The sequence below is a fragment of the Schistocerca nitens genome, chromosome 4 (genome assembly GCF_023898315.1).
Source record: "Schistocerca nitens isolate TAMUIC-IGC-003100 chromosome 4, iqSchNite1.1, whole genome shotgun sequence".
NCBI classification, from domain to species: Eukaryota; Metazoa; Arthropoda; class Insecta; order Orthoptera; family Acrididae; genus Schistocerca; species Schistocerca nitens.
The window spans coordinates 328620313-328639930 of record NC_064617.1 but is presented as its reverse complement, the minus strand read 5'-3'; the positions used below and the strand labels follow the sequence as shown (position 1 = coordinate 328639930).

At 43.9% G+C, this 19618-nt stretch overlaps 1 non-coding gene across 1 annotated transcript; it reads left to right on the top strand.

Annotated features, from left to right (window-relative positions):
- Window positions 1-4880: 4880 nt before the first annotated feature.
- On the top strand, window positions 4881-4954 carry Trnas-cga (transfer RNA serine (anticodon CGA)). The gene has a single exon. It is a non-coding gene; the product is annotated as a tRNA-Ser (tRNA).
- The last annotated feature ends 14664 nt before the right edge of the window (window positions 4955-19618 follow it).

The window sequence follows — 19618 nt, the reverse complement described above, 5'->3', positions numbered from 1 at the left end:
TAACACATTTCTACCATGGAATTCACTGGGATGATCCTGGCATACCCTGTAAAGATATGTTGATGTCGCTTCAAATATTCGACCACATGAGACAAACGTGTACGTGAAGGAGAAGGATAAAACATCATGGATGCGTCGAACCTTTAAGTTTTCTGCTATTAAAGACCTGGAATTCTACTGGTGTCTTTCTCTCCACCGACTCTGCTGTGTCTACTTATGAAAATGTAAAATTATCATCAAGATGGATGGGAAATAAATGAATTTTTACCTCACAACCTCTGTGTTCTTTTTTTTTTTTTTCAACCCTGTTCCCACTTTGACAGTGTACAGTTTTAACCACATGCTATGTCTTCAAGCAGAGGAGACATTTTTAGAGATGTCTGCTATACATCTTTGCAAGCGGACACGGTCACGTAACTCCTGCACCCATAACCCAATTCGTGCTGCACGATAGGCATAATTCCATGCAACCATTCTATATATTTTGTTATCTTCCATCTTAAACTTTACCACAGCAAACTTTACTAAAGCAGCTTTACTAGAGCAAAACTAATGTCATTTATGACCTGCACATATACATACATAATGCAACAGGGGATAGGATTTTTGTAAATAATAACAAGAAAGACGTATGTTGACGAATTGTTTTCTTATGGTTCAAATGGCTCTGAGCACTATGGGACTCAACTGCTGAGGTCATTAGTCCCCTAGAACTTAGAACTAGTTAAACCTAACTAACCTAAGGACATCACAAACATCCATGCCCGAGGCAGGATTCGAACCTGCGACCGTAGCGGTCTTGCGGTTCCAGACTGCAGCGCCTTTAACCGCACGCCCACTTCGGCCGGCTTGTTTTCTTAGTTCATACAGTTCACACAGATATAGTCCTTGAGATACAATATAATTCTTGAGGTACAATGTAGTTTTTGAGGTACAATATAGTATTCTTGAGGTATAAACTGACTCTGCTGTTCCAATACAGAAATACTTTTAACTTACACGCTACAACAGTAACACTGGTAGGAACTTTTTTTGTATAAATCTACACTAAAAACTAATGTAGAGATACTTTCTTTACTACAACTAAATTCCACAACTCCAGTAGCATAGCTTTTACAATAATTATGATGGACTGTGCACACTTACAATCTAATTTCAGCAGTCCCCAATAGCAAAGATTTTTACAATAACAACTCTGATGGACTGTGAGCCATATAGATATATATACACTTAAAAACTAATCTGACTTAGATGGCGACTAGCAGGTGAAAAACTTAAAAGCTATTTAATTTACAAGTCGTATATATATATATGAACAAATAAATACATATAAATATTGTTTCTACTTACTTTTTAATATCTTTTATGCTTTTTAAAAAATTTTTCTTTCTTTCACACACATGATGTGTGCTTCTTTTTATCCTTTCTTTTCCACACATGCTCTATTTGTATGTATATACACATGTACATAGTACACAAAAATATTTACATCACACACACACACACACACACACATTAAATTAATTACTTACACTGTAATAAAAGGGTCGTACTACTACTCTGCAGACTCTCTCTCTCTCTCTCTCTCTCTCTCTCTCTCTCTATCTATCTCCCTCCCTCCCTCCCTCTCTTTCATTCTGTCTCACTCTCACCCAGTCGGAGTCCCTTACCCCTTCTCTCGCTACAAGTGAGTAGTGTGAGTATGGGAGAGTTTCAATCCAGTCATCACAAATGACCCTCTTTGTCGTCATGAGGCGACAGGCCGATTTTAGACTGCAGCACAGTGTACACCTCGTGTCCTCTCGATCGAATACTGGTCTGCCGTACCATATGTGGCAGCGGTGGTGCAGCACCACGGACACCACCGCAGAGGCATCGCAAATAGTCTTCGACAGTGAAGCACTCGATGCCATACGATACACACCCTTAGCCTGCCTCGGGGTGCCACCTTCCAGTGTATGATAAGCATACATTTCTGAGCGTAGGCCTACAAACTCCACAATCGGCAATCCATTCGCCTCATCCTTCATAAGACCGATAACCTTCTTCTTTTGTGGAATAACACTATAAGGATTATCGGCCATGTATCCTCATACATGTCGAATTCATTACTATGGCACCTCATTACTTCATATGGATCGTAGTTCTTCACCAAATAGATGAAGCTATCTGTATCCATAGAAAGTAATTCACGATCTGCGAAATGAGGTTTTGCAAACTCATAATGAAAGTAGTACATGTGGAGTTTGGGCAGGTCTAGTATGCACATCCTCACATAGATAGGTTTCTTGAGCTCTACTACAGTCTTTGCCATCTCCACAACAACAAAGTTCTTACTGAATATGGTGACCCGCTTAAAATTTGTTCTGGCAATGCATTTTCTTACGCCATAACGCCCATCCCATTCGGTTCTAATAAAAATTTCACGCCGTTCCCTCAAATTCTCCATTTTTTTACTGAAAGTTGAATTATTCATTAATTTATAAACATCTTTCTCAAAGTCATACGTCGTGTAAGCTCTCTGGCTCGTTTCAAATCAATGTACTCCTTCCACCAGGGGGACTGCTTGAAGGAGATGGCCTGGGTGATTCTAACCAGCTCCATCCCCAAGCTGAGACACTGCTGGAGATTAGGATAGTGAATAATGTATCTCCACTTATCCCCCAGAGTTGTCATCAGTTTTAGCGTGATGCCTTCTTGCAGAACTAACTGCGCTGGACACAACCGAATCGGAGTGCGCATCATGCAAACTGATAGGGCATGTGAGCTCTGTCTCGACCATACGAGGTGTGGCTAGAAAAAAACCGGACTAGTACTGGTGAAACAATAAAACGAATGCAATAAGGCTGAAAGTCGCGTGGCCTGTCACGTGACTCTCGCTCCGCCTACTGCTCGAGTTTCATCTGCCTCCTGCACTCAGTCTGCCCGTGGCGTCTGTTTTAAGTAGTAGACGTTTTGTCTGTGCGTCGGAAAATGTTGAGTGTACGGAAAGAACAGCGTGTTAACATCAAATTTTGTTTCAAACTAGGAAAATCTGCAAGTGAAACGTTTGTAATGTTACAACAAGTGTACAGCGATGATTGTTTATCGCGAACACAAGGGTTTGAGTGGTTTAAACGATTTAAAGATGGCCGCGAAGACACCAGTGATGACACTCGCACTGGCAGACCATTGTCAGCAAAAACTGATGCAAACGTTGAAAAAATCGGTAAACTTGTTCGACACTTTCCTTGTCAACTCCTGTTAACTCAGACACTGCTCTGATTGTTAAACGGCGATCTTGTCGAACAAGTTTACCGATTTTTTCAATGTTTGCATCAGTTTTTGCTGACAATGGTCTGCCAGTGCGAGTGTCATCACTGGTGTCTTCGCGGCCATCTTTACATCGTTTAAACCACTCAAACATTTGTGTTCGCGATAAACAATCATCGCCATACACTTGTTGTAACATTACAAACGTTTCACTTGCAGATTTTCCTAGTTTGAAACAAAATTTGATGTTAACACGCTGTTCTTTCTGTACACTCAACATTTTCCGACGCAGAGACAAAACGTCAACTACTTAAAACAGACGCCACGGGCAGACTGAGTGCAGGAGGCAGATGAAACTCGAGCAGTAGGCGGAGCGAGAGTCACGTGACAGGCCACGCGACTTTCAGCCTTATTGCATTCGTTTTATTGTTTCACCAGTACTAGTCCGGTTTTTTTCTAGCCACACCTCGTATACCCTGCAGCAGAATCAGTTGCCATACCCCCATGATTTTTCCCCCTAATCCCTTGCATTCGTCTTCGGGCACGCATCGAAACTCACCAATCGGCAGTGATTGCTGCATGGCGAGTATGTACAAGTTATTTACATCCAGGTACATTATATAACACGAATGAATGGATGTGTTAAACCTGTGTAATAAAAGGCGGGATCCAGAGAATATGTGGTAAAGCACAGACTCTGGAACTTCTCGAAAGCGTTCACAAGGAGGCAAATGTCTGTGTCAATGTAAAGCCGTGCGTGCTCTACTAAAGTTGAAATACTGAATTCCTGCCAGACATTCACAGCATGCTCATACTCTGCATCCGGTATGGCGTCGCCTGTAAGGTTGCTGGAGAATGCAGTTATGTTAGGTAGCCAGGTTTCCTTGAGTGTCGCCATGTGGGAAAACCCCCTTCATAGTCACAAGTTGAAACTTTTCCTCATTGGGAAATGCAGCTTGAGTGATATGCGTATGCGCCCGAGGCAGAGTTTCGAGTTTCTGGAGTGGCGCCTGAATAAAACGTAGCGTATCAAGGAAGTGATGCGTAATTATTGGCGTCATTCATTTGCAGAATGAAATGTATTTCTCGACGCTCTCAGGTATGGAAAAGACCTGATTGTTCTCCAGGCCGAAACCAGCCAAGTGCTCAACTAGGAAGTGAGCGTCATACCCACTTAAATTATGAAAGAAAACGGATATGTGCCTTGGCAGCTGTTACTTCAAATTGTGCACGTTGTGAACTGCACCACGGAACTTCTCCGTATGATGACAGTGGTCCCTATGAGGAGTTTCCACTTTTCTGTGTAATGGCAGCCCACAAATATGACAATCAACTGCATTATTATACAAATCTCCATTCTCCATCGATTTGGTTGTGGACACATTGTTGCTCTAAAGCTTATCAATCTCCATGAAAATTTTTTGAGCACGGTGAGCAGCGCACACTCCGCTGTAGAGTGAAAATTTAATTCTAGAAACATCCCCCAGGCTGTGGCTAAGCCATGTCTCCGCAATATCCTTTCTTCCAGGAGTGCTAGTTCTGCAAGGTTCGCAGGAGAGCTGTGAAGTTTGGAAGGTAGGAGACGAGGTACTGGTGGAATTAAAGCTGTGAGGACGGGGCGTGAGTCTTGCTTGGGTAGCTCAGTCGGTAGAGCATTGCCCGCGAAAGGCAAAGGTCCCGAGTTCGAGTCTCGGTCCGGCACACAGTTTTAATCTGCCAGGAAGTTTCTGATCTTTTCTATTTTCGACATTAATGCATGGCTGCTCACTAGCTATATCTTTAAGGAGCTTGACATAGCTAGAACCTCCATTTACCGGATCACAGACATGTGTATGGATGTCCAGATATAGTATTCGGCTGAGGGCTTTACTAAACCACTTTGCGATTGACATGCTACACGTTTTTTTTTTTTTTTTTTTGGTCATCACTCTACTGACTGGTTTGATGCGGCCCGCCACGAATTCCTTTCCTGTGCTAACCTCTTCATCTCAGAGTAGCACTTGCAACCTACGTCCTCAATTATTTGCTTGACGTATTCCAATCTCTGTCTTCCTCTACAGTCTTTGCCCTCTACAGGTCCCTCTAGTACCATGGAAGTCATTCCCTCATGTCTAAGCAGATGTCCTATCATCCTGTCCCTTCTCCTTATCTTTTCCACATATTCCTTTCCTCTCCGATTCTACATAGAACCTCCTCATTCCTTACCTTATCAGTCCACCTAATTTTCAACATTCGTCTATAGCACCACATCTCAAATGCTTCGATTCCCTTCTGTTCCGGTTTTCTCACAGTCCATGTTTCACTACCATACAATGTTGTATTCCAGACGTACATCCTCAGAAATTTCTTCCTCAAATTAAGGCCGGTATTTGATATTAGTAGATTTCTCTTGGCCAGAAATGCCTTTTTTTGCCATAGCGAGTCTGCTTTTGATGCCCGCCTTGCTCCGTCCGTCATTGGTTATTTTACTGCCTAGGTAGCAGAATTCCTTAACTTCATTGACTTCGTGACCATCAATCCTGATGTTAAGTTTCTCGCTGTTCTCATTTCTACTACTTCTCATTACCTTCGTCTTTCTCCGATTTACTCTCAAACCATACTGTGTAATCATTATACTGTTCATTCCGTTCAGCAGATCATTTAATTCTTCTTCACTTTCACTCAGGATAGCAATGTCATCAGCGAATCGTATCATTGATATCCTTTCACCTTGTATTTTAATTCCACTCCTGAACCTTTCTTTTATTTCCATCATTACTTTCTCGATGTACAGATTGAAGAGTAGGGGCGAAAGGCTACAGCCTTGTCTTACACCCTTCTTAATACGAGCACTTCGTTCTTGATCGTCCACTCTTATTATTCCCTCTTGGTTGTTGTACATATTGTATATGACCCGTCTCTCCATATAGCTTACCCCTACTTTTTTCAGAATCTCGCACAGCTTGCACCATTTTATATTGTCGAACGCTTTTTTCAGGTCGACAAATCCTATGAAAGTGTCTTGATTTTTCTTTAACCTTGCTTCCATTATTAGCCGTAACGTCAGAATTGCCTCTCTCGTCCCTTTACTTTTCCTAAAGCCAAACTGATCGTCACCTAGCGCATTCTCAATTTTCTTTTCCATTCTTCTGTATATTATTCTTGTAAGCAGCTTCGATGCATGAGCTGTTAAGCTGATTGTGCGATAATTCTCGCACTTGTCAGCTCTTCCCGTCTTCGGAATTGTGTGGAAGATACTTTTCCGAAAGTCAGATGGTATGTCGCCAGACTCATATATTCTACACACCAACGTGAATAGTCGTTTTGTTGCCACTTCCCCCAATGATTTTAGAAATTCTGATGGAATGTTATCTATCCCTTCTGCCTTATTTGACCGTAAGTCCTCCAAAGCTCTTTTAAATTCCGATTCTAATACTGGATCCCCTATCTCTTCTAAATCGACTCCTATTTCTTCTTCTATCACATCAGACAAATCTTCACCCTCATAGAGGCTTTCAATGTATTCTTTCCACCTATCTGCTCTCTCCTCTGCATTTAACAGTGGAGTTCCCGTTGCACTCTTAATGTTACCACCGTTGCTTTTAATGTCACCAAAGGTTGTTTTGACTTTCCTGTATGCTGAGTCTGTCCTTCCGACAATCATATCTTTTTCGATGTCTTCACATTTTTCCTGCAGCCATTTCGTCTTAGCTTCCCTGCACTTCCTATTTATTTCATTCCTCAGCGACTTGTATTTCTGTATTCCTGATTTTCCCGGAACATGTTTGTACTTCCTCCTTTCATCAATCAACTGAAGTATTTCATCTGTTACCCATGGTTTCTTCGCAGCTACCTTCTTTGTACCTATGTTTTCCTTCCCAACTTCTGTGATGGCCCTTTTTAGAGATGTCCATTCCTCTTCAACTGTACTGCCTACTGCGCTATTCCTTATCGCTGTATCTATAGCGTTAGAGAACTTCAAACGTATCTCGTCATTCCTTAGTACTTTCGTATCCCACTTCTTTGCGTATTGATTCTTCCTGACTAATGTCTTGAACTTCAGCCTACTCTTCATCACTACTATATTGTGATCTGAGTCTATATCTGCTCCTGGGTACGCCTTACAGTCCAGTATCTGATTTCGGAATCTCTGTCTGACCATGATGTAATCTAATTGAAATCTTCCCGTATCTCCCGGCCTTTTCCAAGTATACCTCCTCCTCTTGTGATTCTTGAAAAGGGTATTCGCTATTACTAGCTGAAACTTGTTACAGAACTCAATTAGTCTTTCTCCTTTTTCATTCCTTGTCCCAAGCCCATATTCTCCTGTAACCTTTTCTTCTACTCCTTCCCCTACAACTGTATTCCAGTCGCCCATGACTATTAGATTTTCGTCCCCCTTTACATACTGCATTACCCTTTCAATATCCTCATACACTTTCTCTATCTGTTCATCTTCAGCTTGCGACGTCGGCATGTATACCTGAACTATCATTGTCGGTGTTGGTCTGCTGTCGATTCTGATTAGAACAACCCGGTCACTGAACTGTTCACAGTAACACACCCTCTGCCCTACTTTCCTATTCATAACAAGTCCTACACCTGTTATACCATTTTCTGCTGCTGTTGATATTACCCGATACTCATCTGACCAGAAATCCTTGTCTTCCTTCCACTTCACTTCACTGACCCCTACTATATCTAGATTGAGCCTTTGCATTTCCCTTTTCAGATTTTCTAGTTTCCCTACCACGTTCATGCTTCTGACATTCCACGCCCCGACTCGTAGAACGTTATCCTTTCGTTGATTATTCAATCTTTATCTCATGGTAACCTCCCCCTTGGCAGTCCCCTCCCGGAGATTCGAATGGGGGACTATTCCGGAATCTTTTGCCAATGGAGAGATCATCATGACACTTCTTCAATTATAGGCCACATGTCCTGTGGATACACGTTACGTGTCTTTAATGCAGTGGTTTCCATTGCCTTCTGCATCCTCATGTCGTTGATCATTGCTGATTCTTCCGCCTTTAGGGGCAATTTCCCACCCCTAGGACAAGAGAGTGCCCTGAACCTCTATCCGCTCCTCCGCCCTCTTTGACAAGGCCGTTGGCAGAATGAGGCTGACTTCTTATGCCGGAAGTCTTCGGCCGCCAATGCTGACTATTTATCAAAATTTAGGCAGTGGTGGGGATCGAACCCGGGACCGAAGACGTTTTGATTATGAATCAAAGACGTTGCCCCTAGACCACGGGTTATACCTGCTACACGTTATTACGCCATTTTCCCTCCAGAGATAATGAAGAGTTTTCTCTTCAACTCCAGACTCAACTTTAAGGGAGGGGGGAGGGGGGTGGGTTTCGAGAATTCGATACAAAGCACCGCACTGTATTTAATGGCGGGGTACCACGAATCATTGACTACCTTGAGGAGCTTCGTTTCCATGACAGGAAGTCATGCCTTTCGAAAATCAGCAGGGTCGATGTACCCTCCTTCCGGGTTCTCGATCCTCGTGAACGAGTTTCGCTTCTCAAAGGCCTCTGCAATCATCGTGTACTCTAACTGCGGTATGGTGTCACTGACCTGATTCCTTCACTAAAAGGATGGGAGAGGGAACTGCCACTAACCATAGGATCTTCTCTATTACTAATGCTATAACTACAACTAGTCGGTGGGGTTGGTGAGGTGGACAGGGGTATGTGCTGGAGCTCACGCGATCGGCGAGGACGTGGCGCTTCCCACACGGCGACTAGCGACGCTCTTGCCAGCGAAGCACGCCGCATAGGACCTCGTTTAGGTGTTATAATCTTCGCCGCCCCTAGTATCCGAGCCACGGCGTATTGCGGGAATTGTTCCCCTGACACAACTCCTGTAGAATAAAGGGAAAAAAAATAAGCACAAGTTCTAGACATCGCCTGCTGTCGCTTCTTCTACAGGGAAAGAAAGAATACTGATTATTTGTAAGCAGAGTAAGTGTATATATTCCTGTTTCGCTCTGGTTCCTTGGCATCTCTTTCATCTCCTCATGGCGACGAAGGTCTCTCTCCATCTCCTCCACCCACAGTGACATTTCGCCCTCGCCTGAATTTGGGAATATTCATCGATTCATTTCCCCTATATCACCTGAAACTTAATGATCTAATAATAACAAAACATACACACACAGAAACTATGGGAAACAATATATATATATATATATATATATATATATAATACTTTTAGAATGTACACTTACAAGAGATCTGCAATGGTACCTGGGTATCTCTAGCATATACCCCTCCCTGTCCCCCTTCTCCATATGCCAGGAAATCATCTGCAACAACAAAGAATGTGCACCATATTCTATATACGATGAAATTTAATTGCCTGTACACAGTACTATGGAGATGAAAAAAATTACACTCAAACAAAATGAAATTCTTAGTCAAATGAAAAAATAAGCTGCGTTTTATCGCTTTCGATCCTCGAAATCATCTGCAACAGCAACAGCGACAATATATTACGTAAACGATGAAATTTCTTTTGAAAGAAATTACATATACACGACATATACTGGTACGAAATCGTTAGTGAAAACGTAACGTTTATCGATAAATCATCTACAACAATCTCAGACTCGTTGGTCACAATGCAGTACATATACAACGCAAGACATATATGTTACTAACGATGATATCACTGGTGCTGCTGCTGCAGCAGCTCATGCCATTGCTGTTGCTGCCACTGCTGTTGCTGTTGCCTCTCAGCTTCCTCAATAACCTGCTGGATATATGCTGAAACAATAAGACATGTATTCAGTACGAAATTCTAAGTGAAAAGAAAGTTATTGTTATCGATTTTGATCTCTCGAAACCATCTACAGACTCGCTGGTCACACCAGTACTACAAAGATGGAATTTATACTTTGGAATTTATACTTACAATGCTGCCAATGCTGCGGCTGTTGTTGCTGAAGCAGCAGCTAATGTCAGTGTCTCTGCTGTTGCAGCACAGGGTTCATTTCATCCACCCTTTGGTGTTGGTGGACATGCGCTGAAACAATAAGAAGAAGAAGAAGAAATGTATTCAATACTACGGAATTCTTAGTGGAAGGGAGAAGTTACGGTTACCGACTTGAATCTGTACTTACCAGGTAATTTCCCTTCCTGCTTTGATGGTTTCTGCCGTTTACCACCACTGGCACTAACGACGGTGTTTGATACTACTGCTGAACGTTTCATTTTCTTTCACCTAAACCAGTAACACGCATGCAAAAAAAGGAGCAAATCGACCCGCACGAGTGAGAGCAAGACGATCTATTTCACATTACTGTGGCTGACGACAGAATAAGGGCGACTGAGGTTGGAGAGGTCTTTATATATTTTCTGCCCCCTCCACCCATCACTTCCCTAGGGAGCCAATAGGAACGCAGTATTCCACCCCACCAGCGTCGGTGCCGGTCTGACCACGCTGGATAAGTCCGTGCCGGTCTGTGAGCATTGCCTGTGCCTTGCTGGTTGTGAGATTTTTACTGTTCGACAAAACCGAACGTAATAATAACTTCACGTTCAGCTTTTATGTATCTAGGGTCACCACAATTGCTGTCTGACAAACCGGGACATTTCCCTCAACTTGATTAAAAATGGACGTAATTTGGGAAGGAAAAATCAGGGCAAAGCGGGCTATTTCTATTAAGCTTACAACAGTGAAAGATAGGAGCAAATGCTGCTTTTAGTTGCAAACAGCTGCAGCTACGTATTTGATTGCCAGTGTCGAGCGCTAACAATTATTTCACAATTGCTGTTAATTTTGTTATACCCAACGTCACGCTTTTTGCGGCTTTGGAAACATTAAACAGTTTGGAGCTTAGCGTGAAAGAATAGTTCACCGATTTCAAAGTCATGATTTTTAACTACATGAAGGCACATTGCTAATTTCGCTGCTGTTACTAACCGCCGCCCCCCCCCCCCCCCCACGTTTGAATGAATTTGAAACAGAGGAACTGCCCATTTCATTACGTGTCTCCAGATTGTGCTTTAAGTCAGTTACATGATACTTAATATCTGCTATTCCCCCACACGCATTCTGCTTCATAGCAACGCCACCATTGTTTTGCAAAGAAACATTCGTGAGAATGTTTTTTCTTGGAATGAAAACTTCCTCTTACACACTTTGAGTTCACTTGAAGCAACCAAACACGTTATTCACAAATTAAGCGCTACACGACTCGGAATAAAGAGAACCACAGTACTTAAAGCGCGACTCATACATTGACATATGTCTGGTGACAAATAAAATATATATCACGTAGTAATGGTACAAGTTGTGTAGGGCACATGCAATAATCAAAAGCGTTCACGTGGTGACAACTCTTTAACAGTTTCATATAAATATCCAAGAGCACATTACACACATTTCTTGATTTCACCAGCTCAAACACGCTGTAAGCACTAACATTCTCTCTTCCTTTGAATCTGTAGTTCTAAATGTTGACTGTCGTAACGTGTTAAGAAACTAAGGGGCTACGGAACATTTTTTCTACTGTGTGGCTACAGCTCTGTTGTTGAACAACCAGAGTCGCGCAGTCACTATCCGGTTTAATAGCGGTAACTACAGCATGACCATACTTTGCACACTACACTGACTACCGCTCCTCATAACAACGACATTACCTTATTCACAGACATCCAGCACACTCTAGAAGCTGAATAACTGAATGACGATGGATTCATAGTGATTATTCAGTTACATAAAGCTAGTGCGCTGAAAGAGAGAAACAAAACTCTATTGCACACTTGTAATAAAGCATTCTTCGCATTCAGGCCTAAAGGAGGTTTCTACATGCCGACCGAGGTGGCCGAGAGGTTCTAGGCGCTTCAGTCTGGAACCGCGCGATCGCTGCGGTCGCAGGTTCGAATCCTGCCTCGGGCATGGGTGTGTGTTGTCCTTAGGTTAGTTAGGTTTAAGTAGTTCTTAGTTCTAGGGGATTGATGACTTTAGAAGTTAAGTCCCACAGTGCTCAGAGGTTTCTACATAACAAGATATTCCTTTTTGAAAATTCAGCTCCCGCACACACGTTATAGGATCTAAACAGGGCTGTATCACTGAGTCACCGTTTCTCGCACAAGTAACAAACAAAGTCTTGGTATGACGCTCTAACAGGCTCTTGTTTTTTCGTAATAGACTCAATTTCGCCAGAGGAAACAACAGATCCGTCTCGCCCTTAGACTACAACAGTTTTGCGGTTTCTCCACCCACCTGCTCCTCCCGTGAAAATTAACTCCGAATGAACGTACTCTAGTATATTTTGCACTCACAATGATTTCTTAGTCAGGGGAAAACCGTGTGATCTGGGTGGTGGAAGCTATGCACGGAACGCACTGTCACAAACCCCGACTTGGGGGCTTGAATGTATAAAAGACGCCACTGTGTGTTGGCTGGATTTACAAGTATCGAAAATACCAAAAGGTTTCGTGGAAGTGGTGAAATCGATAAAGCGAAAAGACTCTAGGGCTTTTTTAAAATTGTATTTACATTCTTCATTCATCGACAAGTGCGTGATGGCGGGAGGCTTTTCTGCAGTGGGAAAACGACACTCACCTGGTTCAAGTGTGAACGCATCATAATTTTTTAAACATCTATAATTGATAGTCGGAAATGTTGATGCTGCTTGAACGTAAAGGGACTGTGGCTTATGTTCCGACAGATCACCACACATTTGTGGGACGTAATCAAATTACTATTCACGTAAAAAAGAATATTACGTATGTCTAGTCGTAAGGGAAGGATAGATTTGATGTGGTGAATTGTGATTTCAACGCACTGAGGAATATATCCGAAAGTAAGGGGTGATGGATTCGTTTCGTAAACGGCTGAACAATATAGCAATGCAAGGGCTCAACTGCACTTGCTGTAGTGTGCAAACGGGACGGGCAATACGGCTGTAAAAAAACGTTCCCTCATCGGCACCCCCTAAGCGTATCCTAGCGTTTTCCTTGTTGCATTATCGACAGTGATGTTGATTACAGGACATCAACCCATATCGGTGATATCTTTCCAACCCTTTCGACCGCGGGGGCGTTGTTGATTATCACATAGTGCCGGACGCCTGTGCTTTATAACACTTGTTTGAGAGAGTCTTGACAGGAGGCAGCATCTTCCGGAAGCGATGACTACAGAACTTAAACATCAAATAATTTACTAGAACTGAAATGCGTGTATGTTGCACTGTGAAGTTACTATGTACAGATAAAATGACTGTGTGTCCTATCGTGAAGGAAATATAGATTCAGCACATCGACAGTCGTAGGGGGAATGAATTTTTTTTTCCACTTGGAAAATTATGTATACTATAGCTACTGAGATTCGTTCCAGAATCACGGTCGTAAAGAGGAGACATATCCAGTACACTGCACGGTGTCAAACTGCAGCAGAAATCCTAGTATTTAACTGTAGCTACACGAAACTGATTAGATCAAAATGGGAGCAAGGTATCTACGGAAAGTTCTGTGAAAGCAACTGTTCAAAGTCAATTTGAAGCAGACCATCCATCTCTGGCAGGGATGCCGTCACTCATCCGCCACTGTGGCATTAGGAGAGCTCCAGACCAGTAGCTGTAGGACACCGAAAATTCCAGCCATTTTTCTCTTCTGTAGGACAGTGCTTCGAATTCTGTTTGCCTAATTGTTCCGATTTTCCCGTCTGTGCTTAGACAGTGCTCTCTTTCCAAACAACAAGAATGCTTTTATAACTAACGGTGTTTTCGCGAGCGTGCACAGACATGATGAGGGCTTTTAGCGGTGAGAACGCTTAACGTTTCTGAGACGTATGTTGAAAGTAGGACGTCACGATTTCCATGAAGAGAACACGTGTTATCTCGTTAGGACCATCAGGAAGAATGCATTCGGTGTTATTCTGGGCTATTTTCGTAAACAGGTTCTGTTAGGGCAAGAATTTCCATGCAGGAAAGCTGGGACATTACGAAAGCTCCTACAAAAGCGACGGTTAACTACTTCTGCACTTTACGAATTCCGGGAACGGACTGATAAGTAATGGACCAACTGTCCCGTTACATCTCTCTCAGCGCTGGATCCCCGGCTCTGCGTTATCGCGCCAGAACGGTGCCTAGGTGAACACGTATTTCGACAGGTACTTCTCAGGTGCCATGTATCAAAGGGATGCCTCCGCCTCATCCTTGCGGGACCCGAACTGACACCTGCACGTGGTTCGGCAGCTGACGGTCGTGTCGTCACTTCGTGGGGCCCATCGGTGCATCCCGACTCCTGGCAGCGTGTGCGGTTGCGTCCTGTGCGGTCCAGTGGACAGGGGTGGTAGGCGGTGCGTGCTTCGCGATCGAAAGATTTTTAACTGTGTGTTATTACCTGTGGTGTGTGTTCATGATGGTATTCGTTGTGTAATCGGAATAAAAAAGTGAAATGCGATCGATGTAATTACTTCTCACCAGACCTGCATCAAACCGAACAACAGAGAATGATGAGCAAGTGAAATGCAAACCCCGTAAACTGATGTTTTTAATATAAAAGAACCATATACCCTTGAATTTCCCCTTGTGGCATCCTTTCTCTCCACCGTGGAGCCACAATTTTCCAGGTAGAGGAGGGGAGGAGAGAGGTGAAGGTGCAAGGGGGTGGGGATGGGGTGGCTCGGGTGGTAGTCGATTTCCTGAAAAATTCTTTAAACAAATGAATAAACTATACTCCATTCACTGCCTTGAATTCCCTAAATTGCTTAACGAAACAAAATACCTCATACTGTCTAAATTGTTTAAACAATATTCCATACACAGCAATCGATTTCCAGAAAATTATTTGAATAAGTAAATAAACTATATTACATACACTGTCTTATATAACTAAACAATATTCAATGCATTGTATAAATTGTTTAAACAATATTACATACACTACAATCGAATTCCCTCCAAATGACCGATTGACTGAGTGTTTCCTGCTAATTTCAGAGAGGTAATGTGTGGGGTGGGGGTTTACCAGAGGGGGAGAGATTAAATTATTGATAAATTTAATCAAGTAGTCAATGAAATTGATAAGACTGAGAGGGGCTATTCTAATAACTCAGACCTGAAAGTGTACATGTAGCAGTGAGGGGGAGGTTTCCTGAGGCATTGGGAAGTGGGTGGGGGAGTAATAGGTTAAGTGCCTGTCAGTCAAAAGGAAGGATCGTTTTAGCAGAACAATAAGTTAAGTACCTGTCAATCAAAGGAGAACAATAGGTTAAGTATGTTCAATCAAAGGAGAACAATAGATTCACCCCTAAGTGCATACCTGCCCCTGATGTAGGCAACCTGCACTTACAAAATGCGCTGGAGCCACCTTTGTTCCACTACTACTGTATCGTCTGAAGTGCATGTTTCACCGATGAATTGATGGATGGTTATTACTGGGTGGTCAGCCACAAGATCCAACACCATCTCCACGAAGTATGGTGTTTGGACACATCTTTGACATAAAACTTGGCTGACTCTCTGTACTGGGAATGACCACGTTTCTAGTAAGTTGGTATCAGTGATGATAACATTCTTCCAGTTAGGATGGTGCCTGTTGGGAAACCGTACACTGTACATTGATACCACTTTACAGGCATTACATTCTGCCACTCCGTACATTATGTGCATGTCTGCCATGAACGAAGTTCCATCATTGACTATGCATCGTTCACTCCACATAGTAACCCTCCACACCATGTCTGGTGCAATAGACAACCGATATTATCAAGATATTTGTGACTGAATCGCAAACAAACTACAGCATCGTTACTAACTGTAATGTGCTTCTGATGTATGAACCTGTTTACTGACATTACGACATCTGTGCTTATACACTGGGGTGTCAGAAGTCGCGGGACAGCGGTATGCACATATGCAGATGGCGGTAGTATCGCGTGCACTAAGTATAAAAGGCAATGCAATGGCAGAGTTGTCATTTGTACTAAGGTGATACACGTGAAATGGTTTCCGACGTGATTGTGGCCGCAGGCTTTGAACACGGAATCTGGAACTAGATGTGTGGGACTTTCTATTTCAGAAATCGCAAAGGAATTCAATATTCCGCCGGTCCACATTGTGAAGGGTGTGCTGAGAAAACCAAATGTCATGCACAACGTTTCACCACAGACAACGCAATGGCCGACTGCCTTCACTTAATGACCGAGAGCAGCGGCGTTTGCGAGGTGTTGTAAGTGCTACCGGAAATAATCGTAGAAATCAATGAGGACTTCCTACGAACGTATCCGTTAGAACAGCGTGGCGAAATTTGGCGTTAATGGGCTATGGCAACAGACGACCGACGCGAGTGTATTTACTAACAGTACCTCTTCTGGGCTTGTGACGATATCTGTTGGATTCTGGAAGCCTGGAAAACCATGGCCTGATCAGATGAGTCCAGATCTCAGTTGGTAAGAGCTAACAATAGGGTTGGAGAGTGACCCAGACGCCGCGAAGCCATGGATCCAAGTTGTCAACAAGGCACTGTGCAAGCTGGTGGTGGCTCTATAATGGTGTGGGCTGTGTTTACATGGAATATACTGGGACCTCTGGTCCAAGAGAACCAATCGTTGAGAAATTTTGGAAATTTGTGGTAAGGACTATGGGACCAAACTGCCGATGTCATCGCACTACTTAATCTAACTTAAACTAACTTATGCTAAGGACGACACACACACCCATGCCCGAGGGAGGACTCGAACCTCCGACGGAGGGAGCCGCGCGAACCGTGACAAAACGCCTCAGGCCTCACGGCGTCACCTTGTGCTTTATTTGGAGACCATTTGCAGCCATTCATGGACTTAATGTTCCCAAACTACGAAGGAATTTTTGTGGGCGACAATGCAATATGCAACCACCCAACTACTGTTCGTTATTGAAGAAAATTCTGGATAATTCTAGCGAATCGTTTGCCCACGCATATCGCCCGATATGAATCCCAACGAACATTTGTGGGTCATAATCGAGAAATCAGTTTGTACACGAAATCCTCTGTATGCAACACTTTAAAAATTATGGACAGCTTTAGAGGGAGCACGCCTCAATATTTCTGCAAGGGAGTTCCAGTGAATTGTTGGGTCCATGCCACGTCGAGTTGCTGCACTACGCCAGGCAAAAGGAGCTCCAGCACGATATTAGGCGGTATTCCATGACTTTTCTCACGTGAGTGTAAACGTTATTGCAGTGTGTGCTGCCTCCACCGGGGGCCTGAGACGCAGACATTGGAGCCATTCTGCAAACACGTATGGGGTAGCCAGGCAGATGCCATCGCCTCGTTTAACAATGGACACCTTGCGAGGAGGCAGGCGGACAACGAGAAGCGTGCCTATAACCGATGGACCCCTGCAGCCACTAGAACGGAGCGTCAAGAATGCACACGTGAGGGCGTGTGAATCATTTGGCTCGAAGCCGAAGGCTTACAAAGCAAGAACATGTCGACAGTTCCAGCACCCAGCAGACACTGGGAAGGCGAATCACAAGCGTCAGGTTGTTAAGGCGTCACGAGTTACAATGAAGTGTTGTCTGGCTGTTGGATGGCATTTCAGATTTAGTCCCCAATAGCAACGCCGAGAGGAAGAAATTTCGAAGAGTAGTTGAGCTGAGAAATTGATGAGGAGTGAAGAGAGGAGTCGGTGAGACAGCGCGGAAGCAAAAGAACATGGAGGCTCTCCCATTCATCGTCAACATCCGCCTTCGCAATAGCACTCCCTCGGCTACGGCAACACACGGCTGCCTGTCAAAGCGGATGCCAAAACCGTTTCGGACCCTCGGACCCTCGCTGCACAGGCGCGGCACACCGAAGAGAGCTACCGACCCGCGCTGCACTGCTACGATGCAAAGCGTCGTAACGACTCAGTCTGCCGCCGTCATTACCATACACAAATGACTATGAAAAATGATGATTCATTTCCCCTTCATTTACCTTACTAGCTGAGACATGTCCACGCTCAGTCAAATCGACTCAGAGGTTTGTAATTTGTTTCTACACTACTGGCCATTAAAATTGCTAAACCACGAAGATGACGACCCTGAGATTTGTAATTTGTTTCTATACTACTGGCCATTAAAATTGCTACACCACGAAGATGACGTGTTACAGACGCGAAATTTAACCGACAGGAAGAAGACGCTGTGATATGCAAATGATTGGCTTTTCAGAGCATTCACACAAGATTGGCGCCGGTGGCGACACCTACAACGTGTTGACATGAGGAAAGTTTCCCACCGATTTCTCATACACAAACACCAGTTGACCGGCGTTGCCTGGTGAAACGTTGTTGCGATGTCTCGTGTAAGGAGGAGAAATGCGTAACATCATGTTTCCGACTTTGATAAAGGTCGGATTGTAGCCTATCGCGATTGCGGTTTATCGTATCGCGACATTGCTGCTCGCGTTGGTCGAGATCCAATGACTGTTAGCAGAATATGGAATCGGTGGGTTCAGGAGGGTAGTACGGAACGCCGTGCTGGATCCCAACGGCCTCGTATCACTAGCAGTCGAGATGACAGGCATCTTATCCGCATGGCTGTAACGGATCGTGCAGCCACGTCTCGATCCCTGAGTCAACAGATGGGAACGTTTGCAAGACAAAAATCATCTGTACGAACAGTTCGACGACGTTTGTAGCAACATGGACTATCAGCTCGGAGACCATGGCTGCGGTTACCCTTGACGCTGCATCACAGGCAAGAGCGCCTGCGATGGTGTACTCAACGACGAACCTGGTTGCACGAATGGCAAAACGTCATTTTTTCGGATGAATCCAGGTTCTGTTTACAGCATCATGATGATCGCATCCGTGTTTGGCGACATCGCGGTGAACGCACATTGGAAGCGTGTATTCGTCATCGTCATACTGGCGTATCACCCGGAGTGATGGTATGGGGTGCCATTGGTTACACGTCTCGGTCACCTCTTGTTCGCATTGACGGCACTTTGAACAGTGGACGTTACATTCCAGATGTGTTACGACCCGTGGCTCTTCCCTTCATCCGATCCCTGCGAAACCCTACATTTCAGCAGGATAATGCACGACCACATGTTGCAGGTCCTGTACGGGCCTTTCTGGATACAGAAAATGTTCGACTGCTGCTTCTCCAGATCTCTCACCAATTGAAAACGTCTGGTCAATGGTGGCCAAGCAACTGGCTCGTCAGAATACGTCAGTCACTACTCTTGATGAACTGTGCTATCGTGTTGAAGCTGCATGGGCAGCTGTACCTGTACACGCCATCCAAGCTCTGTTTGACTCAATGCCCAGACGTATCAAGGCCGTTATTACAGCCAGAGGTGGTTGTTCTGGGAAGTGATTTCTCAGAATCTATGTACCCAGATTGCGTGAAAAAGTAATCACATGTCAGTTCTAGTATAATATATTTGTCCAATGA